A 15822-nucleotide genomic window follows, 5' to 3' on the forward strand; every position below is an offset into this window, starting at 1 on the left:
AGTAACTTGCTTTTATCCGAGGACCTATCTCGGTCTTAAATGCACTCAATGACCTGGCCTCCACAGCCTTCTGTGGCAATGAATTCCACAGATTCACCACCCTCTGGCTGAAGAAATTCCTCCACATCTGTTTTCTAAAGGGTTACCCCCTTACTCTGAGGCTGTGCCCTTGGATCCTAGTCTCTCCGACTAATGGAAACATCTTCCCCACTTCCACCCTATCCAGGCCTTTCGGTATTCTGTAAAAAATCTGTTGAATCACCTATTAACTATCCTCTTGCCTGGAAAAGAGTGTGTGACAACGTGGGGGAGGGAGATGGTAGACAGGGTAGTGCATTAATCCATTCCACATTTTGTATCTCTTTTTTTTTATACCAATTTTACTAGTACCAGGGAAGTCTATTCTGCCAGAAGGAGGCAATGGAAATTTTCAGGCAAAATCCCAAAGATATTTCACTGTTAATGGAAGGTTATGAGGACCACGCCCACATTGTGATGCCGGAGCAGGCAAAGGATTCGATCAGAAGCACTGTTTTTGAAGTATGATCCTTTGATGCGGTGCATTGATCCACTCTATGTTCTGCACCCGTACATTTGTCATAGTCCATGTTTTTTCATCTTATGATGAATTTATGATGCATTTATCCAGTCCATGTTTTGTATCAGGCACGAGCCTATTCTGATTAAAGCCTCGAATGAGAGGCTGGAGACAGCAGAAGTCTCCTCTTATGTCAGAGGAATGTAATTTGACAGGCCCTTGTTGAGTTCCTCCTTTCACACTCGCACCAAGTTACAAATGCATCATCTGGTTAGGAAGGTTATTTCCTTTATGTGGGCTCGAATTTACGTTGGCCCTTGTCCTCTGTGTGACTTGGTAAACAAGAGGCAAAATGCTTCAGGGATTAGCAAGATCACAGGCTGCAGAGACAAGGGAATAGATTTTATTTCTCCAAAAAAAATTGCTTGCTTGCAAAGCAGAGCTCCTTAACATTGGACAGGAAATAAAAAGAAAATGGTAAATTGTGACACTTTCGCAATATGGATGAGGGAAAGAAATATGTTTCAGTTTGGTGCACCATCTGAAATATGTTCCATGATTTGTTTGCATTTTAAAACACCTCAAACGAGTTTTTAAAATTCATGGGATACAGAAACAGAGAAGAAACAGAAGATAGGAGCAAGAAGACCCAATTGTCCCTTTGAGCTTGCTCAGCCATTCATCACGATCATGGCTGATTGTCCAACTCAATAGCCTAATCCTGCTTTCTCCCCATAACATTGCTGGTTGGCCAGCATTTATTGCCCATCCCTAGTTGCCCTTGTTCAGAGGGCAGTTGAGAGTCAACCACATTGCTGAGGCTCGGGAGTCACATGTAGATCAGACCAGGTATGGACGGTGAAGCATTCTCCTTCTTCTGACACCTCCACAACCTCACCCCTCCCTATCTCTGCAACTCTTCCAGCCACACTATGTCCCAACTCCAATTTTGACCCCTTTAGCATCCTCCTTTGCTCGCCGTGTCTTCAGCTTCCTAGACCCTGACCCCCAAAGTTCCCTTCCCAAAACACCCCCCCCCACCATCACTGACTTCCCTTTCCTTCTCTATGAGACTCTTATCTCTTTGTCCCAAGTTTTTTTGTGACCTGTCCTAATGCCTCTGCTGTGGTGTGTTGCTAAATCAAGTTTGGTAATGCATGTGTGGAATATTCTGATAGTGTTGTTTCTCAATTGCTGCTAGAAGCTGGTAGAAAAAGGCAGTGTCTCTGTCTATCTCCAGAAGCTGTTTGGTAAGTTCTAGGACTGGGAAACCTCAGAGCTTTGATCCAAAGGACCATACCACTAATCTGTCAAAAGCTTTGCTGTACTCAGATAAAGGCACTCCAAAGTAAGTGGATTTGTTGACCCTTCTTTGGCTTTAAGAGCAAAACCTGGCCACTGGAATACATTGGGGCGATATAGTAGTTAACACTACTGCCTCAGAGTGCCAGAGACCCGGGTTTGATTCCCAGCTTATGTCTGTGCGGACGTAAGCTTGTGTCTACGTAGGTTTCCTCCGAGTGCTCCGGTTTCCTCCCACAATCTGAAAGGCGTGTGGGTTAGATGTATTGGCGACGCTAAATTCTCCCTCGTGTACCTGAACAAGCTCCAGAGTGTGGCAACTAGGGGATTTTCACAGCAACTGCATTGCAGTATTAATGTAAGCCTACTTGTGACACCAATAGACTTTTAAAAAATTACGTTAGAAATTTGCACCAGAAGTGTTAGTATGTCTGTATGCGTGTTGACAGACAGCAAAACAACATCTAGATGGATCCTCACCTTTAAAGTTGACAAGTTGATTCCCTGGGCCCATAGCTAAGCAGCCGCGTGCTGTGTGATCCCTCCGGGAGATGTGACTGGTGCCAGTAACTTTCCACCTATTCCTCTTTCTCGGCTTTCTATTTTTTTTTTGAGTACTTTTAAATATATTTGAAAAAAGGAAGATTTTAAACCGCATACACGTATTTGCCTGCCCCTACTAATATTGTGAGGAGGCCGGACAAAATGGATAAGGAGAAACTGTTTCCCCTCGTAAAAGGATCAGGAACAGGAGGACACAGATTTGAAGTGATTTGCCAAAGAAGCAAATGTGATGTGAGACAAAAGAGAGGACACAGGTTTAAGGTGCTGGGGAGCAAGTACATAGGAGGTGTTAGGGCTAAGTTTTTCACTCAGAGGGTGGTGAGTGAGTAGAATTGGCTGCTGTCGGTGGTGGTAGAGGCAAACTTGCTGGGGTCTTTTAAAAGACTTCTGGATGAGTATATGGGATCTAATGGGATTGGGAGTTACAGATAGTTCTATGTCTTGGTAGGTATAGATGTGATCGGCGCAACTTGTGGGCCGAAGGGCCTGTTTGTGCTGTAGTGTTCTATGTTTTACAATATATTATTTATATATTTATATTCTACAATATTTTCAGACAACTTGGGGTTTGGAATGCTCTGCCTGGAAGTGTGACGGAGGCAGGTTCAATCGAGACATTGAAGAGGGCATTAGATGATTAGAAACAGGAGTATGGGGGATAGGCAAAGGAATGGCACCCACCAAATCAAGGCTACAATGCAGAATCACAGAACTGTTACAGCTCAGAAGGAGGCCATTCAGCCCATCATGTCTGCACTAGCTCACCAAATCATGATGATGATGATTTGGTGAGCTAGTGCAGACATGATAGGCCGAATGGCCTCCTTCTGAGCTGTAACAGTTCTGTGATTCTGCGTTGTAGCCTTGAGGTAAGAGATTCTCACGGCCAATAACACCCTACACGTTTCCAAGTGAGTTCATGACCTACAGAGAAGGAACTGAGGAAGAAACTAAAGTACCAGTCATGCTGAAAACATGTGCCATCCATTACCATCTGCTGATAAAGGCATTTTTTAAATTAAACGGCAGAGTGTGCTTTAGCTGTGCAGAAGAGGAAAAAAAAAGACGATTAATTATAGATACACTTGGCAAATAATTCATAAGTATCGCTTATTTGTTCTTTATGGTTCAGCTCATGAAAAATTATGTCAATTAGAAATGGTTTCTGCAGTTTCTGAGTACAAGGACAGCAGGGTATACTTTTTCCCCAGGAGTTTGATGGAGGAATTGAGGAGATAGATTCCTGACCCACCCCCCGGCCCCCCACCTCACCATGGTGTTTAAAGTCTTCTTAAAGTTTTTATGAGCATCTTACTAAGTGGCCTCTTAAGTAAGTTTGATGGCACTGGGGCCATCTTTTTGGGTAATGTAATCTCAATAGATTATTACAGCCAATGGTCTTGGTTACTCTTCACAATCTTGGAGGCCAATTGCTCTGTCACCATAGTGTGTACTGGTGTTTGGGACAAAGTGTCAATATTTCTTGGCTATACTTGATCAGTTACAGACTTTGTGTGCTGCCACTTGTACCAGTGTGGACAGTTAATGCTGGCAAATGGAGACCAGTCACCCAGGAAGTGACCTTGATGAAGATCACTTGGATCTTCACAACCGGCTGAGAGATATTGCTCTCCAGTGAGTTTGAAATTTGTGGGAAGAAGTGGGATTATCAGAGGGGGCTGGCCCAGAAGTGACCTAATTGGAGCGTGGAAGCAACATCTGTTAAGGCCCAGGCCAAAACCTCCAAGCTGTTTTATGAAGTTAGTCTAGACCATAAGTTTTACATTTGATTTTGGCATGGGTGAGTATAAGATGTTTCACTCCAAGTATGACTCAAGTGATCCACTAGGAAGCCTTTATCAAACAAAGTTTATTTAAGAACGGCAGTTAGAACATAACAAAAAGAATTAGCATAACTTTTACCAATTACAAGATTTTAAACATGACACAGTGTAACTCTTAAGAGCTAGCTTTCTCTGTTGTTCCAAGTCAAACACCACCTCATAGACACAAACCCTTCTCTAGACTTGGCACAAAAAGCTCACAGGGTGCTGGATTTTCAGCTTTGGACAGTTTTGTGATTTGGTCCTTTGGATCAAAGCTCTGAGATTTCCCAATCCTAGAACTTACCAAAGAGCTTCTGGAGACAGACAGAGACACTGCCTTTTTCCACCAGCTTCTAGCAGCAATTGAGAAACAACACTACAAACTCCAGAGACGGATAAAGCAGCATTGCTCTCCATTGCAAGCTACTCCTAAAAAGCGAAACCTAAACCTGGACCTTTCTGTGGGGAAAAAAAAACTTGTCAATCGAGCTCCACTCAGCAATCCCCAAAGGGCCATTAACCACAGATCACTGCATTAGATCAGATTAAAATCAGTATGATGTCCATTATATTGGTTCAATACCGATTAGAGGAACCAGTTACAGACAACACGGCACCGACAAGATCCTGCAAAGGAACATGATTAAAATACATTCCTTAAAGGCACAGTATCATCACAGACCACCTGAGCTCCCAGAACCCAAAGTAACTGCATGCCATCAGCAATCATGGTGATGATAGCATGGTGGATAGCAGCACGGTGGCACTGTGATTAGCACTGCTGCCTCGCAATGCCAGGGTCCTAGGTTCAATTCCAGCTCAGGTGACTGTGCGGAGTTTGCACATTCTCTCCAGGCGCTCCGGTTTCCTCACACCCTCCAAAAATGTACATGTTAGGTAGATTGACCATGGTAAATTGCCACTTAGCATCAGGTGTATAAGCGGGGAAACTCCATGGGATTATGGGGATAGGGCCTGGGTGGGATTTTTGTCGGTGCAGGCTCGATGGGCCGAATGGCTTCCTTCTGCCCTGTAGGAAGTCTACGATCCTATGTTGGAGAATTGATCAACTGCCTCTGTGTATTGTAGCTGAAGTGTACAACTGAAGAAAGAAACAATATTGCCTCATTAATAAAAATGCTATTGGAACTGTCTCAACAGCTCAGTAGGTTAACATGGTGAAAACGAGGTGAGAAATACTGGGTTGGTACCAGGTTTAGTCTGGGCAGGGTTAAACCAATCCTACCTTGTACACGCGACCATCCTGGAGCATTAGCTCGGACCTGGGACACTGTATTCAACCACTGGAAGCTTGAAACCAATTGTGAATCTCGCCTGGGGAGAGAAGCAAAGTTTGAAAGTTTGTTTTTAGAAAGCCAATTCCTCCCTTTCTGATCAAAGGAGATGCTGTTGCACTCTGAAATAAAGCACATCTCCAGTTGCTTCAGATACATGTGAGTATGGATCCACATTCACTTTGGTCTTAAGTATCTACCCTAGCAATCTAACATATTTCAACTATTGGCAGGTCCATTTTATCCCATGAGTATACACTTGAGCAAACGTTTTTGGAAGAGATGCAGTTTTTTGATTTATCATTTGACTGAATATTTTCATTAATGAGCTTGGGCCCATAGCGTGTGGTTGATGACTCTGGAGAGGATGGATGTTCTGTTAACAGATTAGAATTCACAATGCTAACAGTTAGGGGAATGGAAGACTTGTGGACTTAACAGAAAACTCCCCTTCCTATTATTTACTTAATACAAACCCTTTCTGTCGGTAGAATTGAGAGCAGTTACTTATACCATATAGGGTTTAGATGGAACTGAGAGCAGTTAGATATATTACGTATAGTTCAGATGGGGTTGAGAGTGGTTGGATATATTACACATGGTCCAGATGGGATTGAGAGCTGTTAGGTACATTATATATGGTTCAGATGGGATTGAGACCAGTTAGATATGTTGTATATGATTCAGATGGGATTGAGAGCAGTTAGATATATTATATATGGTTCAGATGGAATTGAGAGCCATTATTTATATTCTGTAGGGCTCAGATGGGATTGAAAGCAGTATTTATTCATTCATGGGACGTGGGCATTGCTGGCTGTCCAACATTTATTGCCCATCCGTAGTTGCCCTTGAGAAGGTGGTGGTGAGCTGCCTTCTTGAATCGCTGCAGTCCTTGTGCTGTGGGTTGACCCACAATGCTGTTAGGGAGGGAATTCCAGGATTTTGACCCAGCGACTGGGAAGGGACAGTGATATATTTTCAAGTCAGGATGGCGGGTAGCTTGGAGGGGAACTTGCAGGTGGTAGTGTTCTTGTGTACCTGCTGTCCTTGTCCTTCCAATGGAAATGGTCGTGGGTTTGGAAGGTGCTCTCTGAGGATCATTAGTGAATTGCTGCAGTGCATCTTGTAGATAGTTCACATTGCTGCTACTGAGCAGGTAGTAGAGGGAGTGGATGTTTGCAGATGTGGTGTCAATCAAGGGGGCTGCTTTGTCAAGCTTCTTTAGTGTTGTTGGAGCTGCGCCTATCCAAGCAAGTGGGGAGTATTCCATTATACCCATGACTTGTGCCTTGTAGATGGTGGACAGGCTTTGGGGAGTTAAGGGAGTTGACGAGTTACTCGCTGCAGTATTCCGAGCTTTGGACTTGGTCTTGTAGCCACTATGTTTATGTGGTGAGTCCAGTTGAGTTTCTGGTAACTGGTAGCCCCAATGATGTTGAAATGGGGGATTCAGTGATGGTGGCGCCATTGAATATCAAGGGGCGGTTATTAGAGTGTCTCTTATTGATGATGGTCATTGCCTGGCATTTGTGTGGCGCAAATGTTATTTGGAACTTGTCAGCCCAAGCCTGGATATTGTTCAGGTCTTGCTGCATTTAGACATGGACTGCTTCAGTACCTGAGGAGTCTCGAATAGTGCTGAACATTGTGCAAACCTTGGTGAACATCCCCACTTCTGAGTCTATGATGGCAGGAAGGTCATTGATGAAGCCGCTGAAGCTTAGGGCACTACTCTGAGGAACTCCTGTAGCGATGTGCTGGAGCTGAGATGACGGACCCTCCACACCACAACCATCTTCCTATGTGCCAGGTATGACTCCTACCAGTGGAATGTTACCCCACTCATTCCCATTGACTCCAGTCTTGTTAGGATTCCTTGATGCCACACTTGCTTGAATGTTGCCTTGATGTCAAGGGCTATCACTCTTTCCTCACTCTGGAATTCAGCTCTTTTGTCCATGTTTAAACCAAGGCTGTAATGAGGTCACGAACTCAGTGACCCTGGCAAAACCCAAACTGGGTGCCATTAAGCAGATTATTGTTGAGCAAGTGCTGCTTGATAATAGTGTTGGTAACCCCTTCCATCATTTTACTGATGATCGAGAGTAGACTGATTGGGTGGTAATTGGCTGGGTTGGATTTATCATGGACATATCTGGACAATTTTCCACATTGTTGGGTAGATGCCAGTGTTGTGAATGTGAGGTTATCCGCTTTGGTAGAAATAATAGTAGGAGGGATTATTATTTAAACGGCAAAAAGCTGCAGCATGCTGCAGTGCACAGGGACTTGGGGGTCCTTGTGCACGAATCGCAAAAACCCAGCCTACAGGTACAGCAGGTGATCAAGAAGGCGAATGGAATGTTGGCCTTTATAGCGAGGGGGCTAGAATATAAAAGCAGGGAGGTCTTGCTGCAACTGTACAGGGTACTGGTGAGGCCGCAGCTGGAGTTCTGTGTGCAGTTTTGGTTGCCGCATTTGAGAAAGGATATATTGGCCTTGGAGGGAGTGCAGAGGAGGTTCACAAGGCTGATACCGGAGATGAGAGGGTTGGACTATGAAGGGAGACTGAATAGACTGGGTCTGTACTCATTAGAGTTTAGAAGGCTGAGGGGGGATCTTGTAGAGACTTACAAGATAATGAAAGGGCTAGATAGGGTAAAGGTAGAGAGATTCTTCTTGCTTAGAAAGGACAGCAGAACAAGAGGGCACAGCCACAAAATAAGGGGGGGGGGGTGGCAGTTTAGAACAGAGTTGAGGAGGAACTTCTTCACTCATAGGGTGATGAATCTTTGGAATTCTCTGCCCATTGAAGTGGTGGAGGCTACCTCGCTAAATATGTTTAAGTCACAGGTAGATAGATTTCTGATAGACAAGGGAATTAAGGGTTATGGGGAGAAAGCGGGAAAGTGGAACTGATCCACTTCAGATCAGCCATGATCTTATTGAATGGCGGGGCAGGCTCGAAGGGCTAGATGGCCTACTCCTGCTCCTATTTCTTATGTCCTTATATTCTTATGTTGTAACTGTGCTGGGGGAGTGGCAAGTTCTGGAGCACAAGACTTCAGTACTATTGCTGGGATGTTATCAGGATCCATTGCCTTTGCAGTATCCAGTGCCTCCAACCATTTCTTGATATCATGTAGAGTGAATCGAATTGGCTGGAGACTGGCATCTGAGATGCTGGGGACCGCTGGAGGATGTCAAGTTGGATCATCCACTTGGCACTTCTGGCTGAAGATTGCTGTGAATGCTTCAGCCTTACTTCTTGTACTGATGTGCTGGGCTCCTCCATCATTGAGGGTGGGGATATTTGTGGATCTTCCCCCTTCAGTGTTTAGTTGTCCAACACCATTCATGACTGGATGAAGCAGGACTGCAGAGCTTATCTGTTGGTTGTGGGATCGCTTATCTCTGTCTATCATTTGCTGTTTATGCTGGGTTCAGAAGGAATTGAGAGCTGTTTTATATATTATGTAGGGCTCTGATGGAATTGAGAGCAATTATATATATGTATGTTTTATACATATGTATAATATAGTTGAAATGGAATTGATTAGAAGGTGATAATGAGCTGCCTTCTTGAACTGCTACAGTTCATGTGGTGTAGGTACACCCACAGTGCTGTTAGCAATGGAGCACCATGATTTTGATCAGTGATAATGAAGGAATAGCAATATAATTGCAAGTCACTACGGTAGGTGACTAGGAAGGTAACCTACATGAGGTGAAGTTTACATATCTCTGCTGCCCTTGCCCTTCCATTAGGTGGTAGAGACTGCAAGTTTGGAAGATGCTATTGAAGGAGCCTTGGTGAGTCGCTACAAAGCATTTAGTATTTGATACTCACTGCTTTGATGGTGGGGGGACTGAATGTTTAAGGCAGTGGGAGGGGTGCCTATCAAGCAGGTTGCTTCGTTCTGGATGGCGTCGAACTCCTTGAGTGTTGCTGGAGCTGCACTCATCCAGGAGGGTATTCCATCATACTCCTGACTTGTGCCTGGTCGATAGGGAGTCAGGAGATAAGTTACTCAGAATTCATTGTCTCTGACCTGCTCTTGTAGCCACAGCATTCAAATAGCTAGTTTAGTTCAATTTCTGGTGACCTCGAATCTTCTCCGAAACAAAAATCATTTACTTAAAATGTGTTGGCTTTGACCCCAGAGCATTAAAAATGATGAAGTGAAGAAATTGCGGATGCATTTGATATAGCTCTTTAAATTGGGTAAGTGTACCTTTTGGATTAGAAAATTACAATTGTCATTCCTTTGTTTAAGAAGAGAGGGAAAGGGAAAATCAGATGGCGAGCTGATTTATTCATTCAAATGTAAACAAGATAGTCTTCTTTCCAAAAATAATATTCTGGGATACAGTATACGTGCAATTTGAGATGAGACATGTGGTACCTGTAGCAAATCTAAGGAGAAACAGGTGGCTTTGTACATAAGGTTCCTAAAGCTCTTTACCACTGGGGTATTCCTTGTGTCATTCCAAGGTCTGTTGTAGACTAATTGATAGAGATTGATTGCTATGATTAGTCAAAAACTCCATTATCCTTCTAATTATGCGACTATCAGGATCTCAGAAGTTGAATTCGAGGGGCATTTGTCTTCCTGCGTCTGGCAACCCTAGTGATCCTCATCAATTGAACATCGGTTGTGGGGAATTTTCTGAATATTGCCATCAGGGACAGGGCCAGCAGACAAATATGAGCTGATTGTAATGTAGCCGGAATGGATTTGTGATGGGGAGGCCAAGTTTGAGCAAAGTAAACATTTTGAGGAAGTCACTAACAGTTAATAGGGCAATGTCAATGGATTTATCTATGTGGCCTCACAGAAGGGAATATATAATGTTCTGCACAAAGGATCATCGGCAAAAAAATGGGGAATTGGGATTACCTGATGGTTGTTTGGGAGTTAGGAGAGGGGGAACAGGGGTAAAGGGAATCCTCCAATAAGTGGGACAATTTGAAAAATGATGTTTTTCAGGAAGCTATCGTGAGGCCTTAGCTTTTCACATCTGTGTATATAATTCACCTGGATAGACTCTATGTCCACGCCTATAAATGAAGCGAGTTCAAAAGCACAGGCGATTATGTCAATACAGTGGGAAATTGAAATCTAACACACATAGACTACAGACTGGATTTTTATCCTAAAGGCAGGTAGTGGAAGTTGAGAAATTTCCCAAATTAATGTGGGTAAAGGCAGGAATTCTGTTCTGGGGTGAGAGGAGAGGGGCGGTTTTGGGGGAAGGTTGGGAGTGGTGGGTGGGAGCAAGTTAAAGCGGGGCCCACTGCCTCTGGGAATAGTTTGGAGGAAGCCACGGGGGCCATTTGGTGAGGATTGGAGTTGTTTAATTGGTCTGCCTCACTGCTCTGGAACTTTCTCCCAATTACAATAAAACAAAAAGCAGCTTCTAGCCCTCACTCCTCACCCCCTCATACATTAATCATGACCTCTCCAAGTGATGCCAGGAATGCATAATGAGGCTTGGCTGAGAGCCCAGACATCCATTATTGTGTTGAAACAGCTGCACCCAGGGGAAAGCACTGCTGGATTTGACAGCTGTCTCTCTCAGATATGTTTCTCAATTGCTTGATGTTTATTTACACAGAATTATGAAGTCTTAGGTACATGAAGTTTCATTGATACTTCAAAGGGCTGTTGATTGGCAGTTTTATAGGACTATAGTAAAATAACCTCTGTAGGAAAGTTATGCATGAATGACTTTTTTAACTACAGGTTTAATTTGTTCTGTACCAAGTATATTGGGTAAATGGGCATTAACATGCCATAGGTTGGCATGAAATATATAAAGGGGCATTAGGGATGGGTGGATAAGCAATGGTTGGCATGGTGGGCATAGATGGACATTGGGGTTGGGTAAAGGGGCATAAGTTAGCATATGGAACTTCAGTAGGAATTTTTGAACTTGCCTTTCAAAAGATTCCCAGATCTAAACAATTGTTCAGCTCTGAGGGGGCATGAACCATTGAAAAACCTGTCCAAGCCCATGAAAATTACGAGGGCTAGGAGGTGGAACCAGCCAGGCCGAGAGTGCAGCATGTTGGCTCACGGCCTGTAACACCTTATAACTTCTTCTGTCTTAACAAAAATTGGGCAGCAGCTGAAAAGGACCAGCAATTTAGGTATCAGGTCGCAGCTGCCATTTTTATAACTCTGTGGTGCCTTGCGTACAGGAGCAGGGTATCTTGCTGCAATTATACAGGATTTTGGTGAGACTACACCTGGAATATTGTGTGCAATTTTGGTCTGTTTATTTGGGGAAGGATGTTCTTATTCTCGAGGGGTGCAGTGAAGATTTGCCAGACTGATTCCTGGAATGGCGGGACTGATATATGAGGAGACAGTGAGTCATTAGGATTGTATTCGCTGGAGTTCAGAAGGATGAGGGGGGAATCTTGTAGTAACCTATGAAATACTTGCAGGACTAGACCGGGAGATGCAGGGAGGATGTTCCCAATGGTGGGGGTATCTGCTCTGTCTCTGTTATACGCTCTGTCTGAGGCCAGAACTCTCCATTCGCCTGAGGAAGGGGCAAACCCCAAAAGCTTGTGAGTTTACTATCAAATAAATCGGTTAGACTTAAACCTGGTGTTGTCAGACTTCTTACTGAGTTTACCCCAGTCCAATGCCGGCATCTCCACATCGGGGGTATCTAGAACCAGGGATCATCATTTTAGGATATGAGGTGAATCGTTTAGGACTGAGATGAGGAAGAATTTCTTCACCCAGAGAGTAGTCAGTCTGTGCAAGTTGCTACCATAGAAAGTAATTGAGGTCAAAACATTAGAAGAAGGAGTTAACCCTTGGGGCTAAAATGATCAGAGGATATGGGAGGAAGGCGGGATTAGGTTATTGAGTTGGATGATCAGCCATGATCATAATGAATGCTGGAATAGACTGAAAAGGCTGAATGGTTTACTCCTGCTCCTATTTCCTTGTCTCTCCCCAACTCCACAAAGATCCAGTCCCAAGTGACAGACGAAATATTGCATGATTGCAAAAATGAATTAGTTCTCGCAAGCTGTTGAGGCTAAAGGGATCAAGAAATATGGGGAGGGAAGGGAAGATCAGGATATTGAATTTGATGATCAACCATGACCAAAATGAATAATGGAGCAGGTTTAAGTGCTGAATGGCCTCTTCCTGCTTCTATTTTTTTAATGTTTCTACAAAGTTGAACGTGTGAAGTCATTTACTTTGCACTCAGAAAAGATGAGAAATATTTTGTTGATGGCGAGAGACGAGGAACTGTGAACTTTGAACAAAGAGACTTGGATGTCCTAATACTTAAATCATTACAAACCAGTGCAGTGGCACAAAAACTTCAAAAGCCTGGCAAAATGTTGACCTTTAGCCCGAGAAACTTGGAATACAAACGTAAGGGAGCGATGATTTTTTTTTTACTGGACGATGACCAGACTCTAGCTGGTGTGCTGAGTTCAATTCTTGGCACCAAACCACGGCACAAACACACTGACAAGGTAGACAGCAGATTCACCAGAATGATCAGAGTTTAAAAGGTTAACTTATGAGGAGATGCTGCAAAGACGTGGCTGGTAATGCTTTGCATTTAGAAGGTTGAACAGTGGTCTAATCAAGGTGAAAAAGGAAGATCAAAACACGAACCAGATTTGATAGAATAGGTGCAGAGAACCTGTTTCCTCCAAGGGGAGGGGAATCCAGCACAAAGGGTCTTAATTGCTGTCTGCCTCATTAATGATGTCCATTGAATGTCATTAAGTTGTTGTATTGCGCGCTAGGTACAAACTGCGCTCACCTCGGATATTTAGGACCAGTAATTAGTGGCATAATTACCCTTTCAACGATGTGATCAGTGGTAATTATTGTCAACCAACCTCTTTTGGTGCTGAAAATTAACTGTTGTGAGTGTGGAATCCTGTTTCTTCAGGTTTGAGTTTATAAAGGAGATTTTGAAAACGTCAAATTTCACTTTTGTTTTCTGATATTGTTTTTTTTCAAAACCCAATCTTTCTCTGTACCTGAGTTGGATGTTGAACTCCCCTCCTCCCCCCTTCAATCTACCCTCCATTCAGTTCATCTGCTGTTTATTTTCTAATCGGTAAGCAATGGGATATGAGGAGATGTCTAGTTGTTTGAGCTGTTCTGTTCACTTCCAGATATCTGATTGTTGAAGAGTGCAGGAGATTGCCTGGCTAATGTTAGATGTGGTTTTTTTGGCCCCATTGCAGCAAATTGTGGCCAATTGCGTTCGAAGCTAAGTACAGCACTGCTGGTACTGCAGCAGTCCCTTAGCACTTCACTCAACTCCTGAACTGGGGTTTCCTGCCGCAACCACCTGGTCTTTGAGGTAGCAGTGCATCCCCAGGGTCAGGAGATGATAATGAGTGTCTTAAAGATATTAGAGGACTTACAAAAGTAAACCAGGGACTGAACAAGCATAGAATCGCTACAGCGCAGAAGGAGGTCATTCAGCCCGTCGAGCCTGCAACATCAACAATCCCACCAAAGCCTTAAACCCGTAACCCCACATATTTACACTGCTAATCTCCCTGACAAGGGGCACTTTTGCATGGCCAATCAACCTAACCTGCATATCTTTGGACTGAGAGAGGAAATCGGAGCGCCTGAAGAAACATGCACGCGTGGATAAGCTCCCTCAATGCTGAAATATAACATGTATAATACTGGTCTGTGTTTGAGCTGGATGACCTTAGTCAGATTCATCAATGGGGGATTACCACCAGCAGTCTCATTCACATCAGGAACATTTGCCAGTTCTTTCCCCTCCTGTTTACCACCCTTGTTGGGAGATGTGTGGGCGTGTGTGTTGATTTTGGACAAAGTGCATAGCCTAATGGTGCTCACTGCCAACTGTCACTCATGATAAATGAATTCCGGCTTAAGGGCAAAAAGGACTTGCGATGTCGAACTGTAGCCCAGCATTTGGGCCACTCTCTCTTAGAGGGGGCAAGAGGAGCATGGAATTTGCTTTTTTGTCATTGTTGCTATGCTTGTGAGTGTATGTGGTTGGATGGTCAAGTACTGTTGAGAAATTGGACAGTTCTTTTTTGCATAAGACTAAGAAAGTACAGTCCAGATACAAAAAGAGAAAAACTGCTGGAAAATCTCAGCAGGTTGACAGCATCTGCGGAGAGAGAACAGAGCCAATGTTTTGAGTCTAGATGACCCTTCATTAGAGCTCTGATGAAGGGTCATCGAGACTCCAGATGCTGTCAGACCTGCTGAGATTTTCCAGCAATTTTCAGTTTTTGTTTCAGCTTCCAGCATCCACAGTATTTTGCGTTTGTCCCGATACAAAAGAGACCATCCTGTACCGATCCTCCGAAGACCATCACTTGCTTCGCAAGAATGATTTTTCTTCCATCCATCACCCGTACTAGCCATCCCCATATGGGTCTGTATGCTTTGGACATTAACCCACCCTCAATTACGTTCCACATTTCCATGTCAGGAGTTGCTGGGAATGAGACTGAGATTGCAGTTGGCTGGTAATAAAAGTACAGATGTCATCATCTTTATGGCCTTTGGAACTTACTGAGAGAAAAGGAACCATAAAAAGTGTCAAATAAATCTTGAAAAATCTGGAGACATTGGAACACTTTATTAACTGTTCCTGGTGTCTTGTTAAAAGTTTATTGGGTTGCTGTAACATTTTGGGGAACTTTAGGATTTTTCTATGCTTCTGATAACAACTTTAATCCACCCTTTGGTGCCAAGATACTACACAGTGTAATAATGTAGAACAAGGTAATTGTTAAAAAACAGGCAAATGATGGCTTTCTTCACACCGAGTGTTGTGATTAGGAATGTACTAACCTGGAAGTATGGTGAAAGTGGATCCAATACTAACAGTCAACAGAGAATTGAATAAATACCTGATGGAGGAGAACAATTACAGGACTACAGGCTAAAAACATGGTGAGCGAATTGGATAGCTTTGCCAAAGAGCTGGCCCAGGCATGATGGGATGAATGGCCTCCTGTGTCATAGCATTCTATGAGTCAGTAAGATGGAAGACGGCAGGGTTTCCCCATGGAGTCAGCTCACCATCGGCTGCCAATGGAATTTTCCAGTCCCGCTGAAGTTGATGGTGATTTATATTCCTTGCCTTTGGAAGATCCCGTTGACAGGAAGGGCTGGAGAATTTAGCTCCATGTTACTTCACCAGGGGGACCATTCCAGGTTATGATTACTCTTTCTCTAAGTGTTTTTTACTCACAAGTCTGCCTATTTGACAGCTGACTTCTCCAAAGGGGACA

General features: G+C 43.7%; 1 protein-coding gene across 1 annotated transcript in view; it reads left to right on the forward strand.

Annotated features, from left to right (window-relative positions):
- The window catches only part of LOC145353075 (cell adhesion molecule DSCAM), a 556699-nt gene that overhangs the window by 41322 nt on the left and 499555 nt on the right, over nucleotides 1-15822 (forward strand). The gene's annotated exons all lie outside the window — the stretch shown is intronic.

Source organism: Carcharhinus amblyrhynchos, chromosome 15 (assembly GCF_965287045.1).
Source record: "Carcharhinus amblyrhynchos chromosome 15, sCarAmb.v2.hapA, whole genome shotgun sequence".
NCBI classification, from domain to species: Eukaryota; Metazoa; Chordata; class Chondrichthyes; order Carcharhiniformes; family Carcharhinidae; genus Carcharhinus; species Carcharhinus amblyrhynchos.